The 23,898-nt window shown below is 38.2% G+C and overlaps 1 pseudogene; it reads right to left on the bottom strand.

Annotated features, from left to right (window-relative positions):
• Gm8797 (predicted pseudogene 8797) lies at positions 2,863–3,265 on the bottom strand (annotated as a pseudogene).

Below are 23,898 nucleotides of genomic sequence, written 5' to 3'. Positions count from 1 at the left end.
ACAAACAAACAAAAATAATAATCTTATGTGAATAATTCAGAAATGGTAGCTATTTCTAAACCTGAATGGACTCACAATAAAACATACTTATTCTTTACTTGTGAAAACATTTTTGCAAGATTATTATTAAACATAAAAAGTATAGAATGTACTCCCTTTCCAATTATGCCTTTTTGTGCCATCTCTTTGCAGTGTAATTGCAGGAGGATATTATTGCCTAAATGGCACAGTAAATATACCATAAAATTTAAAGTTCATGCTTCTGCTATTTCAGCTCTAATACAACATTACGTATTGATAAATTACTCATTCATTGTTATGTACTTATGCACACATATAAAAGTACAAACTAAAAGTCTTTTGAGTATCCAAAAATGAGTTTTAATATCATACATATACAAATCATTATTTAGACCAAAATATATAATTCCAACTTATATACAGATGATATAACAATGCCTTTCTCTCATACATAACAACAATTAGTTAGTAATAAGAAGAATATCATTGGGAAACCATGGAATAGTTTTCAGTTTCTCTAAAAACTGGAGGAGTAGATTGGAGAGGATGGGGCAACTTAAGAAACTTGGAACAGAAGAAGACAGTAAGGTGAATCAGCTCACATTACTTCTGAGAATAAAGTCCACTTTTCCTAGCTTGGGCTGCTATACTTAAGCTTAATGTGTGAGTATAACTTCCAATGATTCCAATGATACTGAGATAAATATTTAGATCACTATTGTCAGAAGCATGAGTGGACTCGTGTATCAAATACAAGTGAAAGGTGAACACATACTCTGAAGTCACTACTGGAATTGTCCACGAATGACTAGATTTAAATGGGATTATATTTCAGATATGCATTCATGTCAGGAGATGAGTGAATGTTGAACACATGAGATTGAGAATAAATAATGTGTTGCATAAAGTGATAATTGACTTCTCTGAGAATTGAAAAGCTCACTAGGATAAACCAATATCATTAGTAATGATTACTACTACTAAGTTAAATAGCACTGTAGCACATTATTATAAGCTGAATCTTCTTTGAGTCTTACAATTGCCCTGGGAAATACATGTTACACATATTCAGAGATAGGACCAGCCACTCTAGCCTAATTGATGAGTTTCCAGTACAGTAAAGGAACTTTATCAGACAATAAAAATGGAAATTCACTGATGAAAGATGTATGACGTCAACCTTGTATTTTCACATGCATGTATATATGCATGTGCACTGCAAAACACTTGCACCCATACACAGCACACATACATAGTTCCATACAGACACATCATTTGATTCTAAAAGTAGCATTTGAGTAATCAACTAAAATAAAATATCAAAAGTAGTAATGAAATGAATCAAATAGATCCCTGTCCCCTAGATGCTCAGAATATAAAATAAAAGGACAAACCTGGTAATATAAGAATATCTCAGACTTGTAAGAAAAGACTCAAGCTGAAGTATCACATGGACAAAAGCAGGTGAGATAGGAGGATTCCGTTTCCATGCATTGAAATCACAAGTATGGTTCCTTAAATGTAAATGACTAGTACTTGAAAAGTAATTTATTTTATTTAAACAATTTTTATTGGATATTTTCTTCACTTACAATTCAAATGCTATCCCAAAAGTCCTCTCTAAACTCCCCTTGCCCTGTTCCCCAACCCAACACATCCTACTTCCTGGCCCTGATATACCCCTGTACTGGGGCATATAATCTTTGCAAGACCAAGGGCCTCTCCTCCCAATGATGGCCGACTATGCCATCTTCTGCTACATATGCAGCTAGAGACACAAGCTCTGGGGGTACTGGTTAGTTCATATTGTTGTTCCATCTATAGGGTTGCTAACCCCCTCAACTCCTTTGGTACTTTTTCTAGCTCCTCCATTGGGGGCCCTGTGTTTCATCCAATAGATGACTGTGAGCATCTTCTTCTGTATTTGCCAGGCACTGGCATAGCCTCACAAGAGACAGCTATATCAGGGTCCTGTCAGCAAAATCTTGCTGGCATATACAATAGTGTCTAATTTTGGTGGCTAGTGGCTGAATATGTTATGGATCCCGGGTTGGGGCAATCTCTATATGGTCTTTCCTAAACTCTCAGTTCCAAACTTTGTCTCTGTAACTCCTTACATGGTTATTTTGTTCTCCATTCTAAGGAGGAACAAAGTATCCATACTTTGGTCTTCCTTCTTGAGTTTTATGTGTTTTGCAAATTGAATCTTGGGTAGTCTAAATTTCTGGTCTAATATCCATTTATCAGTGAGTGCATATCATGTAAGTTCTTTTGTGATTGGGTTACCTTATTCAGGACAATATCCTCCAGATCCATCCCTTTGCCTAAGAATTTAATAAATTCATAGTTTTTTAATAGCTGTGTAGTACTCCATTGTGTAAATGTACCACATTTTCTGCATCAATTCCTCTGCTGAGGGACATCTGGGTTCTTTTCAGCTTCTGGCTATTATAAGTAAGGGTGCTATGAATATAGTGGAGCATGTATTCTTATTTCCAGTTGGAACACCTTCTGAATATATGCCCAGGAGAGGTATTGATGGATCCTCCAGTAGAATTATGTCTAATTTTCTGAGGAAATGCCAGAATGATTTCCAGACTGGTTGTACAAGCTTCCAATCCCACCAGCAATGGAGGACTGCTCCTCCTTCTATACATCCTCACCAGCATCACTGCCATCTGAATTTTTGATCTTAGCCACTCTTACTGGTGTGAGATGGAATCACAAGGTTGTTTTGATTTACATTTCCTTGATGATTAAGAATGTTGAACATTTTTTCAGGTGCTTCTCAGCCCGTCAGTATTCCTCAGTTGAGAATTCTTTGTTAAGCTCTGTGCCCCATTTTTTTTTTATGCTTACCATGCAACAAAACCTTTATTAACATTTTTAACAGAGGTTCAGCTATTATTGAAACTTGTAATTTCTAAACTTAAATTGGGGCAAGTGGCTAGAGTGCAGAGTAATGCCATCACTGCCCACTGGGAATGCAGACCGAATAATTAATAGCCACCCCTCAGACGGAGGACCAGGTGCAGGGTCGACTCTTTCTGGATGTTGTAATCAGAGAGGGTGCGGCCATCTTCCAGCTGCTTGCCGGCAAAGATCAGCCTCTGCTGGTCAGGGGGGATGCCCTCTTTATCCTGGATCTTGGCCTTCACGTTCTCAATGGTGTCACTGGGCTCCACCTCTAGGGTGATGGTCTTGCCGGTCAGGGTCTTCACGAAGATCTGCATTTTGACCTGTTAACAAATGTGATGAAAGCACAAACCGCCCAGCGCGTCGAAACACCCTCACAGAAAGACCGCCGAACCGGACAAAGCCTCTCGTCACTCTGTGCCCCATTTTTTAATGGGATTATTTGATTTTCTGGAGTCCAGCTTCTTGAATTCTTTGCATATATTGGATATTAGTCCCCATCAGATTTAGGATAGATTAAAAATAGTTTCCAAATCTGTTGATGACCTTTTTGTCTTATTGACATTATCTTTTACCTTACAGAAGCTTTGCAATATTAAGAGGTTCCATTTGTCTATTCTCAATCTTACAGCACAAGTCATTGCTTTTCTGTTCAGGAATTTTCCCCTGTACCCATATCTTCGCAGCTTTTCCTGACTTTCTCCTCTATAAATTTCAGTGTCTCTAGTTTTATGTGGAGTTCTTTGAATAACTTAGACTTGAGCTTTGTACAAGGAAATAAGAATGGATCAATTCGCATGCTTCTATATGATAACCGCCAGTTGTGCCAGCACCATTTGTTGAAAATGCTGTCTTTTTTCCACTGGATGGTTTTAACTCCCTTGTCAAAGATCAAGCGACCATAGGTGTGTAGGTTCACTTCTGGGTCTTCAGTTCTAGTCCATTGATCTACCTGTCTGTCACTGTACCAATACCATGCAGCTTTTACCACAATTGCTCAGCTTGAGGTCAGGCATGGTGATTCCGCCAGCCAGAGGTTCTCTATCATTGAGAAGAATTTCAGTATCTTAGCTTTTTTTGTTGTTTTTTATTTTAATTCCAGATGAATTTCTAAATTGCCCTTTCTAACTCTTTGAAGAATTGAGTAGGAATTTTGAAGGGGATTGCATTGAATCAATAGATTGCTTTTGGCAATATATCTATTTTTACTATATTAATCCTGCCAATTCATGAGCATAGAAGATCTTTCCATCTTCTCTGATCTTCACTGGTTTCTTTCTTCAGACATTTGAAATTCTTATCATACAGAACTGTCACTTCCTTATTTAGAGTCATACCATGGTATTTTATATTATTTGGGACCATTGTGAAGGGTGTTGTTTCCCCAATCTCTTTATCCTTTGGGTAGAGAAAGACCACTGATTTGTTTGAGTTAATTTTATATCTAGCTACTTCACTGAGGCTATTTATCAGGTTTAGGAGTTCTCTGGTGGAATTTTTTAAGGTCACTTATATATACGATCATATCATCTGCAAATACTGATATTTTGACTTTTCCCTTTCCAATTTGTACCCCTTGATCTCCTTTTATTTTATGATTCCTCTGGCTAGGTCTTCAAGTACTATATTGAATAAGTAGTGAGAAGATGGGCAGCTTTGTGTAGTCCCTGATTTTAGTGGTATTGCTTCGCGTTTCTCTCTATTTAGTTTGATGTTGGCTACTGATTTGTTGTATATTGGTTTTATTATGTTTAGGTATGGGCCTTGAATTTCTTATGTTTCCAAGACTTTTATCATGAAGTGGTGGTGGATTTTGTCAAATGCTTTCTCAGCATCTAATGAGATGATCATGCGGTTTTTGTCTTTTAGTTTGTTTATATAGTGGATTACCTTGATGGATTTCCATATATTAAACCATCCCTGCATGCCTGGAATGCAGCCTGCTTGATCATGATGGATGATTGTTTTGATGTGATCTAGGATTTGATTTTCAAGGATTTTATTGAGTATTTTTGCATCGATATTCATGAGGGAAATTGGTCTGAAGTTCTCTTTCTTTGTTGCATCTTTTATGTGGCTTAGGTATCAGAGTAATTGTGGCTTCGTAGAATGAATTGGGTAGAGCACCTTCTGTTTCCATTTTGTGGAATAATTTGAGCAGAATTGAAATTAGGTCTTCTTTGAAGGTCTGATAGAACTCTGCACTAAACCATTTTGGTCCTCAGCTTTTTTTGGTTGGGAGACTATTAATGAATTCTTCTACTTCTTTAGGGGATATGGGACTGTTTATATCATTAATTTGATCCTGATTTAAATTTGGTTCCTGGTATCTTTCTAGAATTTGCCCATTTTATCCAGGTTTTTCCAGTTTTGTTGAGTATAGCCTTTTGTACTAGGATCTGATGATGTTTTGAATTTCTTCAATTTTTGCTGTTATGTCTCCCTTCTCATTTCTGATTCTGTTAATTAGAAAACTGTCCTGTGCCCTCTAGTGAGTCTATCTATCTTGTTGATTTTCTCAAAAGAATAAGCTCCTGGTTTGGTTAATTCTTTAATAGTCCTTTTTGTTTCCACTTGGTTGATTTCAGTGCTGTTTGATTATTTCTGGCCATATACTCCTCTTGAGTGTATTTGCTTTCCTTTGTTCTAGAGCTTTTAGGTATGCTGTCAAGCTGCTAGTGTATGCTCTGTTTAGTTTCCTTTTGGTGGCACTCAGAGACTTCAGTTTTCCTCTTAGGACTGCTTTCATTGTGTCCCATAATTTTGTGTAAGTTGTGGCTTCATTATCATTAAACTCTAAAATGTCTTTAATCTCCTTTATTTCTTTCTTAACTAAGTTTTCACTGAGTAGAGTGTTCTTAAGCTTCCACCTGAATGTTGGCTTTCTATTATTTATGTTGTTATTGAATATCATCCTTAATACCTGGTGATCTGATAGGATGCAAGGGATAATTTCAATATTTTTGTATTTGCTGAGGCCTGTTTTGTGACCAATTATATGGTCAGTTTTGGAGAAGGAAACGAGGTTCTGAGAAGAAGGTATATCCTTTTGTTTTAGGATAAAATGTTCTGTAGATAACTGTTAAAACCATTTGTTTTATAACTTCTGTTACATTGTTAATTTCAATGTGTCTTTGTTTCGTTTCTGTTTCCAGGATCTGTCCATTGATGAGAGTGGGGTGTTGAAGTCTTTCACTATTATTGTATGAGGTGCAATATGCGCTTTGACCTTTACTAAAGTTTCCTTAATGAATGTGACTGCCCTTGCATTTGGAGCATAGATATTCATACTTGAGAGTTCATTTTGGGAGATTTTACTTTTGATGAGTATGAAGTGCCTGTCCTCATCTTTTTTGATAACTTTGTGTTGGAAGTCGATTTTATTTGATATTAGAATGGCTACTCCAGCTTGTTTATTTGAATCATTTGCTTGGAAAATTGTTTTTCAGTCTTCCATTCTGAGGCAGTCTGTCTTTGTCCCTGTAGTGGGTTTCCTGTATGCAGCAAAATGTTTGTCCTGTTTATGTAACTATTCTGTTACTCTGTGTCATTTTATTGGGGAATTGAGTCTATTGATATTAAGAGATATTAAGGAAAAGTAATTATTGCTTCCTGTTATTTTTGGTTTTAGAATTGGGATTCTGTTTCTGTGGCTGTCTTCTTTTAGGTTGTTGAAGGATTACTATCTTGCTTTTTCTAGGATGTAATTTCTGTCATTGTGTTGGGGTTTTCCCTTTATTATCCTTTGATGGGCTGGATTAATGGAAAGATATTGTGTGAATTTGCATTTGTCATGGAATACCTTGGTTTTTCCATCTATGGTAATTGAGAATTTTGCTGGGTATATTAGCCTGGGTTGGCCTTTGTGTTCTCTTAGGGTCTGTCCAGGCTTTCATAGTCTCTGGTGAGAATTCTGGTGTAATTCTAATAGGCCTGCCTTTATATGTTACTTGACCTTTTTCCCTTACTGCTTTTAATATTCTATCTTTATTTAGTGCATTTGTTGTTCTGATTATTATGTTTCGGGAGGAATTTCTTTTTTGCTCCAGTCTATTTGGATTTCTGTAGGCTTCTTGTAGGCATCTTCTTGTGGGCATCTCTTTCTTTAGCTTAGGGAAGTTTTCTTCTATAATTTTGTTGAAGATAATTAATGGCCCTTTAAGTTGAAAATCTTCATTCTCATCCACTCCTATTATCCCTAGGTTTGGTCTTCTCATTGTGTCCTGGATTTCCTCGATGTTTTGAGTTAGGATCTTTTTGGTTTTTGCATTTACTTTGTCCATGTGTTATATGGAATCTTCTGCATCTCAGATTCTCTCTTCCATCTCTTGTATTCTGTTGCTAATGCTTGCATCTATGATTCCTGATTTCTTTCCTAGAGTTTCTATCTCCAGAGTCATCTCCCTTTGTGTTTTCTTTATTGTTTCTACTTCCATTTTTAGATCTTGGATTGTTTTGTTCAATTGTATTACCTATTTGGTTGTATTTTCCTGTAGTTCCTTAAGGGATTTTTCTGTTTCATCTTTAAGGTCTTCTACCTGTTTAGGAGTGTTCTCCTGTATTTCTTAAGTGAGTTACTCATGCCCTTGTAAAATCCTCTACCACCATCATGAGATATGATTTTAGATCTGACCCTTGCTTCTCGAGTGAGTTGGGGTATCCAGGACTTGCTGTCCTGTGCTTACTGGATTCTGATGGTTCCCAGTGGTCTTGGTTTATGTTAGGAAGATTCTTAGGTTTGCCTTTCGCCATCTGGTAATCTCTGGTGTTAGATGTTCTAGCTGACTTTGGCTGGAGCTTGTTCCTCCTGTGATTCTCTTAGCCTTTGTCAGCACTCCTTGGAGTCCAATTCTCTCCTGAGTCCCAGTCATCAGAGCATTCACTACAGGCAAGCTCTAGTCTTCCCGAAAAGGTGCCCAGAAGTCTGTAGCTCAGATCCAGCTCTTGATTCCTGGCATTTTCAACAAATGGTGCTGGCACAACTGGCAACTACCATGCAGAAGAATGTGAATTGATCCATTCCTATCTCCTTGTACTAAGGTCAAATCTAAGTGGATCAAGGAACTACACATAAAACCAGAGACAGTGAAACTTTGAAACTTATAGAGGAGAAAGTGGGGAAAAGCCTCGAAGATATGGGCACAGGGGAAAAATTCCTGAATAGAACAGCAGTGGCTTGTGCTGTAAGATCAAGAATCGACAAATGGGACCTCAGAAAATGGCAAAGCTTCTGTAAGGCAAAGGGCACTGTCAATAAGACAAAAAGCCCACCAAGAGATTGGGAAAGAATCTTTACCTATCTTAAATCATATAGGGGACTAATATCTAATATATATAAAGAACTCAAGAAGGTAGACTCCAGAAAATTAGATAACCCCATTGAAATATAGGGCTCAGAGCTAAAGAAAGAATTCTCACCTGAGGAATACCGAATGGCTGAGAAGCACCTGAAAAAATGTTCAGCATCCTTAATCATCAGGGAAATGCAAATCAAAACATCCCTGAGATTTCATCTCACACCAGTCAGAATGGCTAAGATCAAAATTTCAGGTGACAGCAGATGCTGGAGAGGATGTGGAGAAAGAGGAACACTCCTCCATTGCTGGTGGGATTTTAAACTTGTACAACCACTCTGGAAATCAGTCTGTTGTTTCCTCAGACAATTGGACATAGTACTACTGGAGGATCCTGCAATACCTCTCCTGGGCATATATTCAGAATGTGTTCCAACTGGTAATAAGAATACATGCTCCACTATGTTCATAGCAGCCTTATTTATAATAGCCAGAAGCTGGAAAGAACCCAGATGCCCCTCAACAGAGGAATGGATACAGAAAATGTGGTACATTTACACAATGGAGTACTACTCAGCTATCAAAAAGAATGAATTTATGAAATTCCTAGGCAAATGGATGTACCTGGAGGGCATCATCCTGAGTGAGGTAACCCAATCACAAAAGAACTCACATGATATGTACTCACTGATAAGTGGATATTAGCCCAGAAACTTAGAATACCCAAGATACTAGATACAAAGCACATGAAACTCAAGAATAATGAAGACCAAAGTGTGGACACTTTGCCCCTTCTTAGAATTGGGAACAAAACACCCATGGAAGGAGTTACAGAGAAAAAGTTTGGAGCTGAGACAAAAGGATGGACGATCTAGAGATTACCATATCTGGGGATCCATCCCATAATCAGCTGCCAAACACAGACACTATTGCATACACTAGCAAGATTTTGCTGTAAGGACCCAGATATAGCTGTCTCTTGTGAGACCATGCTGGGGCCTAGCAAACACAGAAGTGGATGCTCACTGTCAGCTATTGGAAGGATCACAGACCCCCAATGGAGGAGCTAGAGAAAGTAACCAAGGAGCTAAAGGGATCTGCAACCCTATAGGTGGAACAACAATATGATCTAACCAGTACCGCCTGGAGCTCATGTCTCTAGCTGCATATGTATCAGAAGATGGCCAAGATGGCCATCAGTGGAAAGAGAGGCAAACTTTATATGCCTCAGTACAGGGGAATGCCAGGGCCAAAAGTGGGAGTGGGTGGGTAGGGGAGTGGGGGGGTTGGTATGGGGGACTTTTTGGATAGCATTGGAAATGTAAATGAGGAAAATACCTAATAAAATATTTAAAAAACAGAATATTTAAAAAAGAAAAGCATTTCTAAGAGGAAAACTCATAGCTCTGAGTGCCTCCAAAAAGAAAACAGAGAGAGTACACACTAGCAGCTTGAAAACACACATAAAAGCTCTAGAACAAAAGGAATCAATTTTACCCAAGAGGAGTAGACTGCAGGAAACAATCCAAATCAGGGGCAAAATCAACCAAGTAGAAACAAGAACTATTCAGTGAATCAACCAAACGAAGAACTGGTTCTTTGAGAAAATCAATAAGATAGATAAACCCTCAGCCAGATTCACTAGAGGGCACAGGGACAGCATCCTAATTAACAAAATCAGAAATGAAAAAGGAGACAAAACAACAGGACCTGAGAAAATCCAAAACACCATCAGATCCTACTACAAAAGGCTATACTCAACAAAACTGGAAAACCTGGATGAAATGAATATTTTACTAGGCAGATACCAGGTACCAAAGTTAAATCAGGATCAGATTAATGACCTATACAGTCCCATATCCTCTAAAGAAATACAAGCAGCCATTAATAGTCTCCCAAACAAACAAAGCCCATGACCAGATGGGTTTATTGCAGAGTTCTATCAGACCTTCAAAACAGACATAATTCCAACTCTCCTCAACAGAAACAGAAGGTACTCTACCTAATTAATTTTATGAAGCCACAATTACTCTGATTCCTAAACCACACAAAGATCCAACAAAGAAAGAATATCAGACCAATTTCCCTTATGAACATCTGTGCAAAAATAGTCAATAAAATCCTTGCAAACAGAATCCAAGAACACATCAAAACAATACTCCATCATGACCAAGTTGGCTTCATCCTAGCAATGAGGGATAGTATAATATATGGAAAATCCATCAATGTTATCCACTATATAAACAAACTCAAAGACAAAAAAAAAAATCACATGATCATCTCTTTAGATGCTAAGGAAGCATTTGAAAAAATCCAGCACCCCTTCATGATAAAAAGCTTGAAAATATCAGGAATTCAAGGCCCATACCTAAACATAATAAAACAAATATCCAGTAAACCAGTTCCCAACATCAAACTAAATGGAGAGAAATTTGAAGCAATTCCACTAAAATCAGCACTTTCTCCCTACCTATTCAACATAGTACTTGAAGTCCTAGCCAGAGCAATTCGACAATAAAAGGAGATCAAGGGGATTCAAATTGGAAAGGAAGATGTCAAAATATCACTATTTGCAGATGGTATGATCTTATATATAAGTAACCCCAAAAATTCCACCAGAGAACTCCTAAACTTGATAAATTTCAGTGCTGAAGTTGGATATAAAATTAACTCAAACAAATCAGTGGTCTTTCTCTATACAAAGGATAAACATGATGAGAAAGAAATTAGGGAGAAAACATCCTATACAATGGTCACAAAAAATATAAAATACCTTGTTTTGACTCTAACTAAGGAAGTGAAAAATCTGTATGATGAGAACTTCAAGTCTCTGAAGAAAGAAATTGGAGAAGATCTCAGAAGATGGAAAGATCTCCCATGCTAATGTATTGGCAGGATTAATATAGTCAAAATGGTTATCTTCCTGAAAGCAATCTACAGATTCAATGCAATCCCCATCAAAATTCCAACTTAATTTGTTTATGAATTAGAAAGGGCAATTTGCAAGTTCATCTGGAAAACAAAAAACCTAGGATAGCAAAAACTATTCTCAACAATAAAAGAACCTCTGCTGTAATCACCATGAATGACATCAATCTCTACTACAGATCAATTTTATAAAAACTGCATGGTACTGGTACAATGACAGACAGGTAGACCAATGGAATAGAATTGAAGACCCAGAAATGAACCCACACACCTATGGTAACTTGGTCTTTGACAAGAGGTCTAAAACCATCCAGTAGAAAAAGACAGCACTTCAACAAATGGTGCTGGTACAGCTTGTGGTTATCGTGTAGAAGAATTCAAATTCATCCATTCTTATCTCCTTGTACAAAGCTCAAGTCTAGGTGGATCAAAGACCTCCACATAAAACCAGAGACACTGAAATTTATAGGGGAGGAAGTGGGGGAAAGCCTCGAAGATATGGGCACAGGGGAAAAATTCCTGAACAGAACAGCAACGACTTGTACTGTAACATCAAGAATCGACAAATGGAATCTCATAAAATTACAAAACTTCTGTAAGGCAAAAGACACTGTCAATAAGACAAAAAGGTCACCAACAGCTTGGGAAAGTATTTTTACTAATCCTAAATCTGATAGGGGACTAATATCCAATATATACAAAGAACTCAAGAAGCTGGACTCCAGAAATTCAAATAACCCCATTAAAAAATAGGGTATAGAGCTAAACAAAAATTCTCAACTGAGGAATACCAAAGGGCTGAGAAGCACTTGAAAAAATGTTCAACATCCTTAATCACCAGAAAATGCAAATCAAAACAACCCTCATATTCCACCTCACACCAGTCAGAAAGACTAAGATTAATTATTCATGTGACAGCAGATGCTGGCAAGGATGTGGAGAAAGAGGGACCCTCCTCCATTGTTGGTGAGATTGCAACCTGGTACAACCACTCTGGAAATCAGTCTGTTGGTTCCTCAGAAAATTGGACATAGTACTACTGGAGGATACAGCAATACCCCTTCTGGGCATATACCCAGAAGATGTTCCAACTGTTAATAGGGAGACATGCTCCACTATGTTCATAGCAGCCTTATTTATAATAGCCAGAAGCTGAAAAGAAATCAGATATTCCTCAACAGAGAAATGGATATAGAAAATGTCATACATTTACACACTGCTGTACTACTCAGCAATTAAAAACAATAACTTTATGAAATTCTTAGGCAAGTGGATACATCTGGAGGATATCATCCTGAGTGAGGTAACCCAATCACAAAAAAAACTAATATGCTATGCACTCACTGCTAAGTGGATATTAGCCCAGAAACTTAGGATACTGAAGATACAATTTGCAAAACACACAAAACTCAAGAAGAAGGAAGATCAATGTGTGGATACTTTAATCCTTCTTAGAATGGGGAACAAAAAAGCCATGGAATTAGTTACAAAGACAAATTTCGGATCTAAGACTAAAAAAAAGACCATCCAGAGACTGCCCCTCCCTGGGATTCATCCCATATACAACCACCAAACCCAGACACTATTGCATATGCCAGAAAGATTTTGTTGACAGGACCCTGACATAGCTCTCTCTTGTGAGGCTATGCCAATGCCTGGCAAATACAGAAGTGGATTATCACAGTCATCTATTGGATGGAACACAGGGTCCCTAATGAAGGAGCTAGAGAAAGTACCCAAGGAGCTAAAGTGGTCTGCAACCCTAAAGGAGGAACAACGATATGAACTAAACAGTACTCCCCACACCCCAGAGTTGTCCCTAGTAGCATTTGTAGCAGAGGACGGCCTAGATGGCCATCAGTGGGAGGAGAGGCCCTTAGTATTGGGAAGACCACATACCCCAGTACAGGTGAATGCCAGGGCCAGGAATTGGGAGTGGGTGGGTTGGGGAGCAGGGAAAGGTGAGAGTATCAGGGGCTTTGGGGATAGCATTTGAAATGCAAATGAAGAAAATATATAATAAAAAAGTACTCTTTATGAGGTATCACATTGATCACAAATCTCAATAGCAATCTTTCCAAGCATTTGTAATCAATGGACACATATTTTTTAATTATTATTTTAAACTGTTGTCCCCACATCTCCTCTAAGCCTACAATGTAACTTCTCATTTTATTAGTGAATTAGCCAAACTTTATCCTTTGTTTTGTAGTGTTTTGTAGTGCTGAGGAACAAACCAGGTCTTTCATCTGCTAGGCATATATATATATATTGAATTTTATCACATTCACTCCCTTCCACTCTTCCCAGATCATCCCCCTTTCCCAACCCAGCCAACATTTTCTTCTCTCTGAATGTTGTTTTAAGATAATATACCTGAGTACTCTACATTTGTATCATTCCTGTTCCTCCCTCTATCTTCATGTCTTTCTGTGTCCCCACTCTAAAATTTATGATCTCTTATTTATCACTGTTTATATATGTGTGTGTGTGTGTAGATGTACATAATATGTGCTTACATGTAAATATATAATATATATACATATACATGTAAATATATATATATATCCTATTGAGTATATTTAGCTTTATTTGTGCATATATGTCTAGAAATATACCCATCAAGTCATCAAATATAATTTTTGTTTTCCATATATTCTTGAATGTATGGCCCTCCCTTCTGAGTTGTTGTTGTAGTTGGGCCTGGTGCTGTTCATGTGAACCAATCACCTAATGAATAAAGGAGCCAATCATTGGGATACTAGGAGGGACTTCAAGGTTGGAGGGAGGAAGAGAGATAGCAGGAGAAAATTAGGAACTTTTGGAACAAGGAGAAAGAGAGGTAAAATGTAGCTCCTAGAGTTTACTGGTATCATGGAGGATCCACAAGGATTAGCCACCAAAAGAATTAGATTTTAATAAGGCTTACAGGATTAGGTTTTAGTTGATGTGCCCAGAGATTGGGTTACCATTGTTTCTGAACTGTTTGTTTTTCATTTTTCATTACCCAGCAGCTCATCTGGGTTCAAGAGAGAAAGAAAGATACAATGGCAAAGTGTGGGTTTGCCAGATATGCTCTATAAAGGACCTGGGGGATGTGAAGCATGGGGTTGGCATAGTAACAACCTGCCAGTGGGAACCCAGTGAGCTGGGTGAAGAGATTGTGGAGTTCTGAATCAGAGTCTCCATGGGATAAAAACAGGTCAGCCACTGTTGTGGATGCCAACAAGAGCTTGCTGACAGAAGCCTGATATAGCTGTCTCCTGAGAGGCTCTGTCAGTGCCTGGCAAATACAGAAGTAGGTGCTCACAGCCATCCATTAGATGAAGCACTATAATGGAGCTAGATAAAGTGCCCAAGGAGCTGAAGGGGTTTGCAAACCCATAGAAGGAACAACAATATGAACTAAGGAGTATCTCCAGAGCTCCATGGGACTAAACCACCAACCAAAGAAAACACATGGTGGAACTCATGGCTCTACATGCATATGTAGCAGAAGATGGCCTAGTTGGTCATCAATGAGAGAAGAGGTCCTTGGTCCTGTGAAGGTTCTATGCCCCAGTATAGGAGACAGCCAGGGCCAGGAAGCAGGGGTAGGTTGGTGAGCAGGGGTAGGGGGTTTTCAGAGGGAAAACTAGGAAAGGGGATATCATTTGAAATGTAAATAAAGAAAACATCTAATAAAAAATAAAAATAGAAAAATAAAAAAAAATAAAAAACAGGTCAGCCTTTGCCCACCAGTACATGGCCAGCCATGTACATGGACAGAGGCACAAACACAGGAATGTGCAGTTCTACCTTTTTTTAATGTATCCCATAGCAATTTGCCTAACCTCCAGCTACACCACACTTAAAGAAAATTGATTCTACTTCTCCAAGAAATTATCAATGGCCATTAGCTTCTTAGCTGGAGGAAGAGACTTTCATATCCACCTTCCTTTTCCATGCTGGGAATTTGTCTCCATTGAACTTGCTTAGGCTTTGTGCTTGCTGAATCAACTTCTGTGAATTTATATAAGCAACTGCCTGGTTGAGTCCAGAAAACATGAATCTACCACCTCTGGAAGAAAATACTAAATTCACTAAAACCATGTATAAAATTTTTTTAATGAACTAATTATTTTGCATGATAAATACTTACCAATATAAAAATTGTGTAAAATCTCAAAAGAAAAACAATCATGCCTTTTGTGTTCAGGGATGAGTTACCCTAAGGAGGGTAACTCTCCATAGGGTTACACATGAAGATCTGTAGACTTTACCATTCAGAAACTTGACTATTATTAAACAATCCACCAGAGATCCACAGAACTCAAGTTTTTTTTTTAATTTTTTATTAGGTATTTTCCTCATTTACATTTCCAATGCTATCCCAAAAGTCCCCCATACCCCCCCCCTCCTACCCACACACTCCCACTTCTTGGCCCTGGTGTTCCCCTGTACTGAAGCATCTAAAGTTTGCAAGACCAATGGGCCTCTCTTTCCAATGAAGGCCAACTAGGCCATCTTCTGATATATATGCAGCTAGAGACATGAGCTCTGGGTGGTACTGGTTAGTTCATATTGTTGTTCCACTTGTAGGGTTGCAGACCTCTTTAGCTCCTTGGGTACTTTCTCTAGCTCCTCCATTGGGGGACCTGTGATCCATCCAATAGCTGACTGTGAGCATCCACTTCTGTGTTTGCTAGGCCCCAGCATAGCCTCACAAGAGACAGCTATATCTGGGTCCTTTCAGCAAAATCTTGCTAGTGTATGCAATGGTGTCAGTGTTTGGAGGCTGATTATGGGATGGATTCCCAGGTGTGACAGTCCTAGATGATCCATCCTTTCATCTCAGCTCCAAACTTTGTCTCTGTAACTCCTTCCATGGGTGTTTTGTTCCCAATTCTAAGAAGGGGCAAAGTGTCCACACTTTGGTCTTCGTTCTTCTTGAGTTTCATGTGCTTTGCAAATCGTATCTTGTATCTTGGGTGTTCTAAGTTTCTGGGCTAATATCCACTTATCAGTGAGTACATATCATGTGAGTTCTTTTGTGATTGGGTTACCTCACTCAGGATGATGCCCTCCAGGTACATCCATTTGCCTAGGAATTTCATAAATTCATTCTTTTTGATAGCTGAGTAGTACTCCATTGTGTAAATGTATCACATTTTCTGTATCCATTCCTCTGTTGAGGGACACCTGGATTCTTTCCAGCTTCTGGCTATTATAAATAAGGCTGCTATGAACATAAGTTTTAATTAAAACAAAATCTTGAATGGTATTTAAGTAAAGATTGCTTCAATCTTGGAGATCAGGCAAGGCATCCACAAGATGTGACAGAAAACTAATTTTGAAGAAATTATCAATTTTCTAAAAGTATTTTTCATAATTTCTATAGAACTCAAAGAGATTAACAGACAAGTTAAAATTGTAGAAGTACATTAAATTCTTTTATCTTGTGCACTATAATGTGTTTCCTTTAGCTTCACAGAAAATTAATCAATTATTAAACTTAACATGTGAATTTAAATATGTTGTCAGACTGTTTACCTAAAAGGGATGGTTATGTTTTTACAGTATTACTTATGAAACAAGTAGGGAGGGCTTGGGCTGGCATTTAAACCAAGTGCTTTTGCTAGAATGTTCTGATATATTAGAAAGAGGTTTAGGGTGTCATATAAGTACATGTGTAAGTACACTCTTATCCCTGACCCTACAATAAACTTAGTATCTTTTACTACACTAATGCTGTCTCTACTACCACAAGTAATTTATTCTGCTTCATATTCCTTGAATGCTCATAAATCAGCATTAGATCCTTTTTTATGGAGTTGCTGATTTTAAGCCAGCACAGTGAGAAGGAGCATTTGGATTCAAAGTATAATATTGGCTCACATATTGATTTTAATTAGTCTAATTAGTTCATTACACTAAGAATCACCCAGATCATTTATTACATCAAACCTAATGGCATATAATCAAGGACTTAATATGATAATGAAGTAGATCAATTATTACTCATAAAGGAAGTCATTAACAAGTACAAACATTGTCAAAGTGAATACCATTACAAATTATGCAGTGATACCAAAGACAATTTACATGTAGGCATTAATTTTATACTCAATCTTCTCTTGAATGTATTTTTATCTTAAATTCACTACCGTGTCCATTAAGACTACTTAAAGGAATGCACAACCTGGTTAAATGTTGCAGTACTTTTGAGTCAATCTTAGAAATTCTACAGAAGGTAATTTTATTATCAAAGAACATTAAAGCTTGTGGCTAAAACTTAGTTGTATTTAGACTTATGTCTACCTTGAAAACTTAAGAATTAGTTAAATTTGACAATGTAGCAGTCCTGGCTTCCCTAACAATAAACAACCAGTGGGGTCCTTGAGACATGTCTGACACTTGAGATACTCTGCAGGCTTATTAGAGTGATTATTTTTGTCTATAATTAAATAATAATAACAACATACAATTCCGTTCACCACGGACAAAGATATCTATGAAAAGATCCAGATTTCAGCCCTAATGCTTCTTGCAGCTTTCAAATTATGAAGATGTCTTAAATAAAAGCATTCCTGTGCACATGCTGCTCCTAACTCAAAGCTTTGCAATTTATCATTATTATTGCTATCATTACCCTTTGCCTAGGGTCTCTTCACTCGGTTCTAAATCCACTTGACAGTTGTGCAGATTCAAGTCATTGAAAATTTATTTTTTGTGAGAACTTGTGGAGTACTAATATAAAATATTTCCTTTTTATCCTGGTATAGGAGGATCTAATGATCATTGGGTAAATGATGAGTTTACACCCACAAATTCAGACTTAGGAATGCTCACAAACCTATAAAGAAAGATCTCAAATGAAATAAAATACCTTGTATGGTCAGGGATGCACGTAAAATTTAAAGTTACATTGTGAGTGTGACTGAGTAGTAAACATTTAAGCTGAACATCTTAAATAAAATATGCTTCTGAAAGAGTACATCTGTCTGTTGTAAAGAAGGAAAAGCTAGAATGAGCACTGTGGGCTCATGTGTGCCTCACTGTCGTGCTGGGAGTCTCAAACCTGTTTAATCATGAGACACTTAAAACAGTGTTGTTGGTTTCCACAAGTCCTTCATATAGTACCTACCACATGTGTCTTACAGAGATAAATACAATATGTTCAGTTGACGGGTCCTTTCTCCCTCTCTCTCTTTCTCTCTCTCGTCTGCTGTGAGATGAAGAATCTCTTTATTTATTATTATTATTATTATTATTATTAATATTATTATTTATTATTATATTTAGTGGTTTCCCAGAATAAATGTTAGAGCAAGGAGTACATTCTGGCAGCCTTTGTCTTTTTTCCACTTGCTATGGATTGTGCATCCATGATAAAATTTCTTTCTTACATTTTCATTCTCTCTCCCTCTCTCTTCCCTGCTGTGTGTGTACATGTATGTGAATGTGTGTGCCTGTGTGTTTATACACATACACTATAGCATATGAAATCAGAAAAAAAAAAACTTGCTCTTTTTCTACTGTGTGCTTCTGAGGCTCAAACTGAAGTCATTAGGCTTGGTAGCCATCTCCTTACCTGGTGATTTCTCCCACCTGTCCTTGATAGTAGTTTCTTAATAATGATCTTGTGATAGATCCTCTCAACTCAAGCATTATTTTCTGACATTATTCTCCAAAAACTAAAGGTTAAAAATTATTTTTCTTTCTCTATGAGAATAAAGCCAATGGCAAGGTTCCCCCTTGTGCCATTGATCACTTCCACAAAGTTGTACCTCTCTGCTTGAGGGAAGTGTATGGCAGCCAAATTCTACTTGTTAACTGGAAAGTATTGAAATTGTTAGTGCCTGTGTGCTTCATTACTTGGTTTGCCCCCTCCTGGCTTTTCCCTCCTCCTTCCAGATACTCCTCTAATGATTCCTTGATATCCATCTTCCCCCACAGAATCACATTCCCCAATACTAGCTACAAATATCTGGGTAAGTGATTTGAGCCCTGGCTTCTCAAACATATCATTTAAGACTAATCATCTGCATAAACTTACATATGAGATTTTGTGCATATTGAACTTAATTCCCAGCACACAGTAGACAATGAAATTATGGTAGCTATTCTAATGGTTATGGTTCATATTGCTTTTGTTCTGTTTAAACAAATCTAAGTGTAATTTTTTTACAATCAAGATGCAAAATAAATTACATCCTAGAACAAAGGCAGTTGAACAGGTAGCAAATCATTCCAGAACTCATAAAATGAGTTGTTGCTGGGTGAGATGATAGTAGTAGATGACTGAGAGGCAACCTTTTAAAACTCTGAGGCCTAAAGATAATCGGTGCCCTTGAAACAGAGACTAACCACAAGTAATTGATATAGAATACTCAACTTCAGTTTCCCATAATTTAGGACTAAGTAATTTTTTTCCAGAATTATATAGTTTTAAATATTTAAAAATATTTTAGAGTTAAGTATAGCATAGCATGCCATTGCTTTATGAAGCAAAAGCAATAGACCTGAAGATTAGTCTACTGAGTACAATGAGAGACAGGAAAATACCTCTGCTTCTCTTTATATCAGACACATGCTACGTATTCTCTAATCCATTGACAAGCTTTGGCAAGTTAGTCCTGGGTTTTTTGTTTTTAGTTTAGATTAGCAGATTGTTTGATTTTGAACTAGATTACACCAACCTGTTGTCAAGTTGAGAGGCAGCCTCCAGGGAACCCATGAGAACTATTGAGTAAGCCCAGCCAAAAGCAACACACCAACACTTCTTCATATTGCATTCATGTGCCCCTGTGTGCATGCACACATACACACACACACACACACAAACTTAATCAATAATTAGCAGCAGAGTGCACACATTGCACTGGCTTGACAACTGGATTGAAAGCACCATTACCAGCTGGTGCTTGTATACTTGCTTGAAGTGTGGGAGCTGATGATGACTTGTCTGGGAAGCTCAGTCTCTACAGCAAGGTCACAGGTTTGATGGAGGTAATAGCAGCTAAGTTGTTGTTGTTGTTTTTTTTTTTTTTTTTTTTTTTTTGCAGGAGTTTGAGTACTGGTGTAGCAACATTACAATAAAACCCACTTGGTTGCCTATTCAAGACTTAACTAGACTAAATATTGCATACTCACATAAATGTTTGAACAAATGTCTGATGTGTTAAGAAAAAAACTCTGATGGAGCAAATTTTTAAACATTAAATGACTAAAGTAATTCAGTTCAGGTATTCTTTAGCATCAGTAGTGGTGAACAATATCACCACGAACATGGACACACTAAATTTATGACCAGCCAGGCAGTGGCGGCACACTCCTTTAATCCCAGCACTTGGGAGGCAGAGGCAGGCAGTTTTCTGAGTTCAAGGCCAGCCTGGTCTACTGAGTGAGCTCCAGGAAAGCCAACGCTACACAGAAAATCCCTGTCTCAAAAAAAGAAAGAATGAAGAAAAAGAAAGAAAGAAAGAAAGAAAGAAAGAAAGAAAGGAAGGAAGGAAGGAAGGAAGGAAGGAAGGAAGGAAGAAAGAAAGAAAGAAAGAAAGAAAGAAAGAAAGAAAGAAAGAAAGAAAGAAAGAAAAAAAGAAAGGAGGGAGGGAGGGAGGGAGGAAGGAAGGAAGGGAAGCAAGGAGAGAGAGAGAAAGAGAGAGAGAGAAAGAGAGAGAGAGAGAGAGAGAGAGAGAGAGAGAGAGAGAGAGAGAGAAAGAAAGAAAGAAAGAAAGAAAGAAAGAAAGAAAGAAAGGCCCTAAATTTATGACCACTGTATTTCTTGGGGAGTAACTTAACCCCACTTGCTAAACTTAGTCCTAAGTAATCCATTACTGTTTACATTGTAGGGCCTTACTCAAACAATGAAGGTAAGGAAGAATGTTGGAATGGATTCCTTCTGTTACTTACTACACATTCACAGCATTTCTTTCTGCTTGAAATAATGACTGTGTAGTGTCTTCAGGTTCCACATGTTGAGGATAGAAATTTCCTGTCCCATCTCCTGGCTTTAGCTTTTTTCAGCTATTACACAGTATAGCCATCAATAGCTTCATGGATTTATAGAATTAAGGTTAAAATATTGACTCCTGTATCCTTTTTCCTACCTTCTATTCAACAACCCAATTTTTCAGACCTAAGTTAACTTCAATGGAATGTTTCTCAGTGCTCTCTCAAAACACACTGAGATTATTAAATCCTATTTGCTTCCTTTTATGAAAGCTATGTACTTCTCTAAATCGTTTCCTTTCTTACAAGGAAAGACAAAACCTACCTCAGGATCACATTAGCTTTGGGTTTTTTGTTTTTGTTTTTGTTTTTGTTTTGTTTTTGTTTTTGTTTTTTGTTTTGAATGAAGATTATAAATGGCATTACCCAAGACTGGAAAATTGTAAAGCCAAGATACTCTTTTATACTTAGTTTTTAAAACCATTTAACTTTAAAATGAACTAATTGAAACAAATAACAAAGAAACAATCTAATCTTACTGTACTGGCTAGTTTTGTGTCAACTTGACACAGGCTGGAGTTATCACAGAAAAAAGAGCTTCAGTTGGGGAAATGCTTCCATGAGATCCAGCTGTAAGGCATTTTCTCAATTAGTGATCAAGAGGGGAGGTCCACTTATGGGTGGTGCCATCTCTGGGCTGGTAGTCTTGGTTCTATAAGAGAGCAGGCTGAGCAAGCCAGGGGAGGCAAGCCAGTAAAGAACATCCCTCCATGGCCACTGCATCAGCTCCTGCTCCTGACCTGCTTGAGTTCCAATCCTGACTTCCTTGGTGATGAACAGCAATGTGCAAGTGTAAGCCAAGGAAACCCTTTCCTCCCCAGCTTGCTTCTTGGTCACGATGTTTGTGCAGGAATAGAAATTCTGACTAAGACACTTAGCTTATTCTGGTTTTGACCAATTTTTTTCAAGCCCACATTTTTTTAGTCTATATGTCAGGAAAGAATATTAAAATGGTGTGAAAAGGGAATCCAACTCTATTACTTAACATGAATGTAGTCTATGCCCCTCTATTAAGTACGGAAACTAACTGTGGCCAAATATTTATATTTAGTACATTTTGTATTTTATTTTTATTTTCATTTTAAACTCCAGATTTTATTCCCTGCCCTGTCTAAGCTCTGACTGTTCCACATCCCATACCTCCTACCTGCCCCCCTATCTCCACAAGGTTGTGCTCACGCCCCCCAGCCCCACCCCACCAGACCTCTAAACTCCCTGGGAACTCTAGTCTCTTGGAGGTTAAGTGAATCCTCTCCGAGTAAACCAAGACCCAGCAGTCATTTGTTGTATATGTGTTGGGAGCCTCATATCAGATGGTGTATGCTGCCTGGTTGGCGTTCAAGTGAGAGATCTCAGGGGTCCAGGTTAATTGAGACTGCTGGTCTTCTTACAGGTTCTCCCTCCCCATTAGCTTCTTCCAGCCTTCCCCTAATTCAACCACAGAGGACAGCAGCTTCTGTACATTGGTTGGGTACAAATATCTATACCTGACGCTTTCCATTGCTTGTGTCTTTCAGAGTACATTCATCATAGATCCCATTTTGTAAGTGCTCCACAGCCTGCAAAATAGTGTCAGGCCTTGGGACCTCCCTTTTAGCTAGATCCCACGTTAGGCCTATCACTGGACTTCCTTTTCCTCAGGTCCCTCTCCATTTCCTTCCCTGCAGTTCTTTCAGACAGAAACAATTATGGGTCAGAGTTTTGGCTGTAGGATGGCAACCCCTACACTTGAGGCCTTTTCTTTCTGCTGGAGCTGGGCTCTACAAATTCCCTCTCCCCAACGTAGGGAATTTCATCTAAGGTCCTTCTCTTTGAGTCCTAACACTCTCTCACCTCCCAGGTGTCTGGTACATTCTAGAGGTTCCCCATTACCTTCTACCTCATGAGGTTGCCTGTTTCCATTCTTTCTGCGGGCCCTCAGGGATTTCAGTCCTTTTTCTGGAACCAATACCCAATCCTGTTCCCCTATCTACCCCCTCCCCCGTCCCCTTTCCCTCCCAGGTCCCTCTCTCCTCCCTTGTGGTTGCTTTCTTCTCCCTCTCCAGTGGGACTGAGAAGGCACCCTCACTTGGGCCCTTCAGTTTGTTGAACTTTTTGAGTTCTGTTGCCTGTATCTTGGGTATTATGCTTTTTTGTTTTTGCTTTTGTTTGTTTGTTTGTTTGTTTGTTTGTTTGTTTTTGACTAACATGCACCTATTAGTGAGTAGATACCATGCATGACCTTTTGGGTCTGAGTTACCTCACTCGGGATGATATTTTCTAATTTCACTCATTTGCATGCAAAACTCAGGATTCCTCACTCTTAATAGTATTCCACTGTATAAACAAACCACATTTTCTGTATCCCTTCCTCCGTTGAGAGACACCTGGGTTGTTTCTAGCTTCTGGCTATCACAATGAAGGCCATTATGAACATTGTGGAGCACTTGCCCCTGTGGCAGGGTGGGGCATTTTGGCAGTATTCCCAAGAGTGGTATTGCTGGGTGTTCAGGTAGATCTATTTCCAATTTTCTGAGGAACTTCCAGATTGATTTCCAGAGTGGGTGTACCAATTTGCAATCCTACCAGCAATGGAGGAGTGTTCCTCTTTCTCCATATCCTTGCCAACATGTGCTGTTGCCTGAGGTTTTGATCTTAGCCATTCTAATTGGTATAAGGTGGAGTCTGAGGGTCGTTTTAATTTTCATTTCTCTGATCACTAAGGACATTGCACATTTGTATAGGTGTTTCTCAGCCATCTGACATT

This window comes from Mus musculus, chromosome 3, assembly GCF_000001635.26.
Source record: "Mus musculus strain C57BL/6J chromosome 3, GRCm38.p6 C57BL/6J".
NCBI lineage: Eukaryota > Metazoa > Chordata > Mammalia > Rodentia > Muridae > Mus > Mus musculus.
The sequence above is the reverse complement of the archived record's forward strand: the minus strand, read 5'-3'. Positions and strand labels throughout refer to the sequence as shown.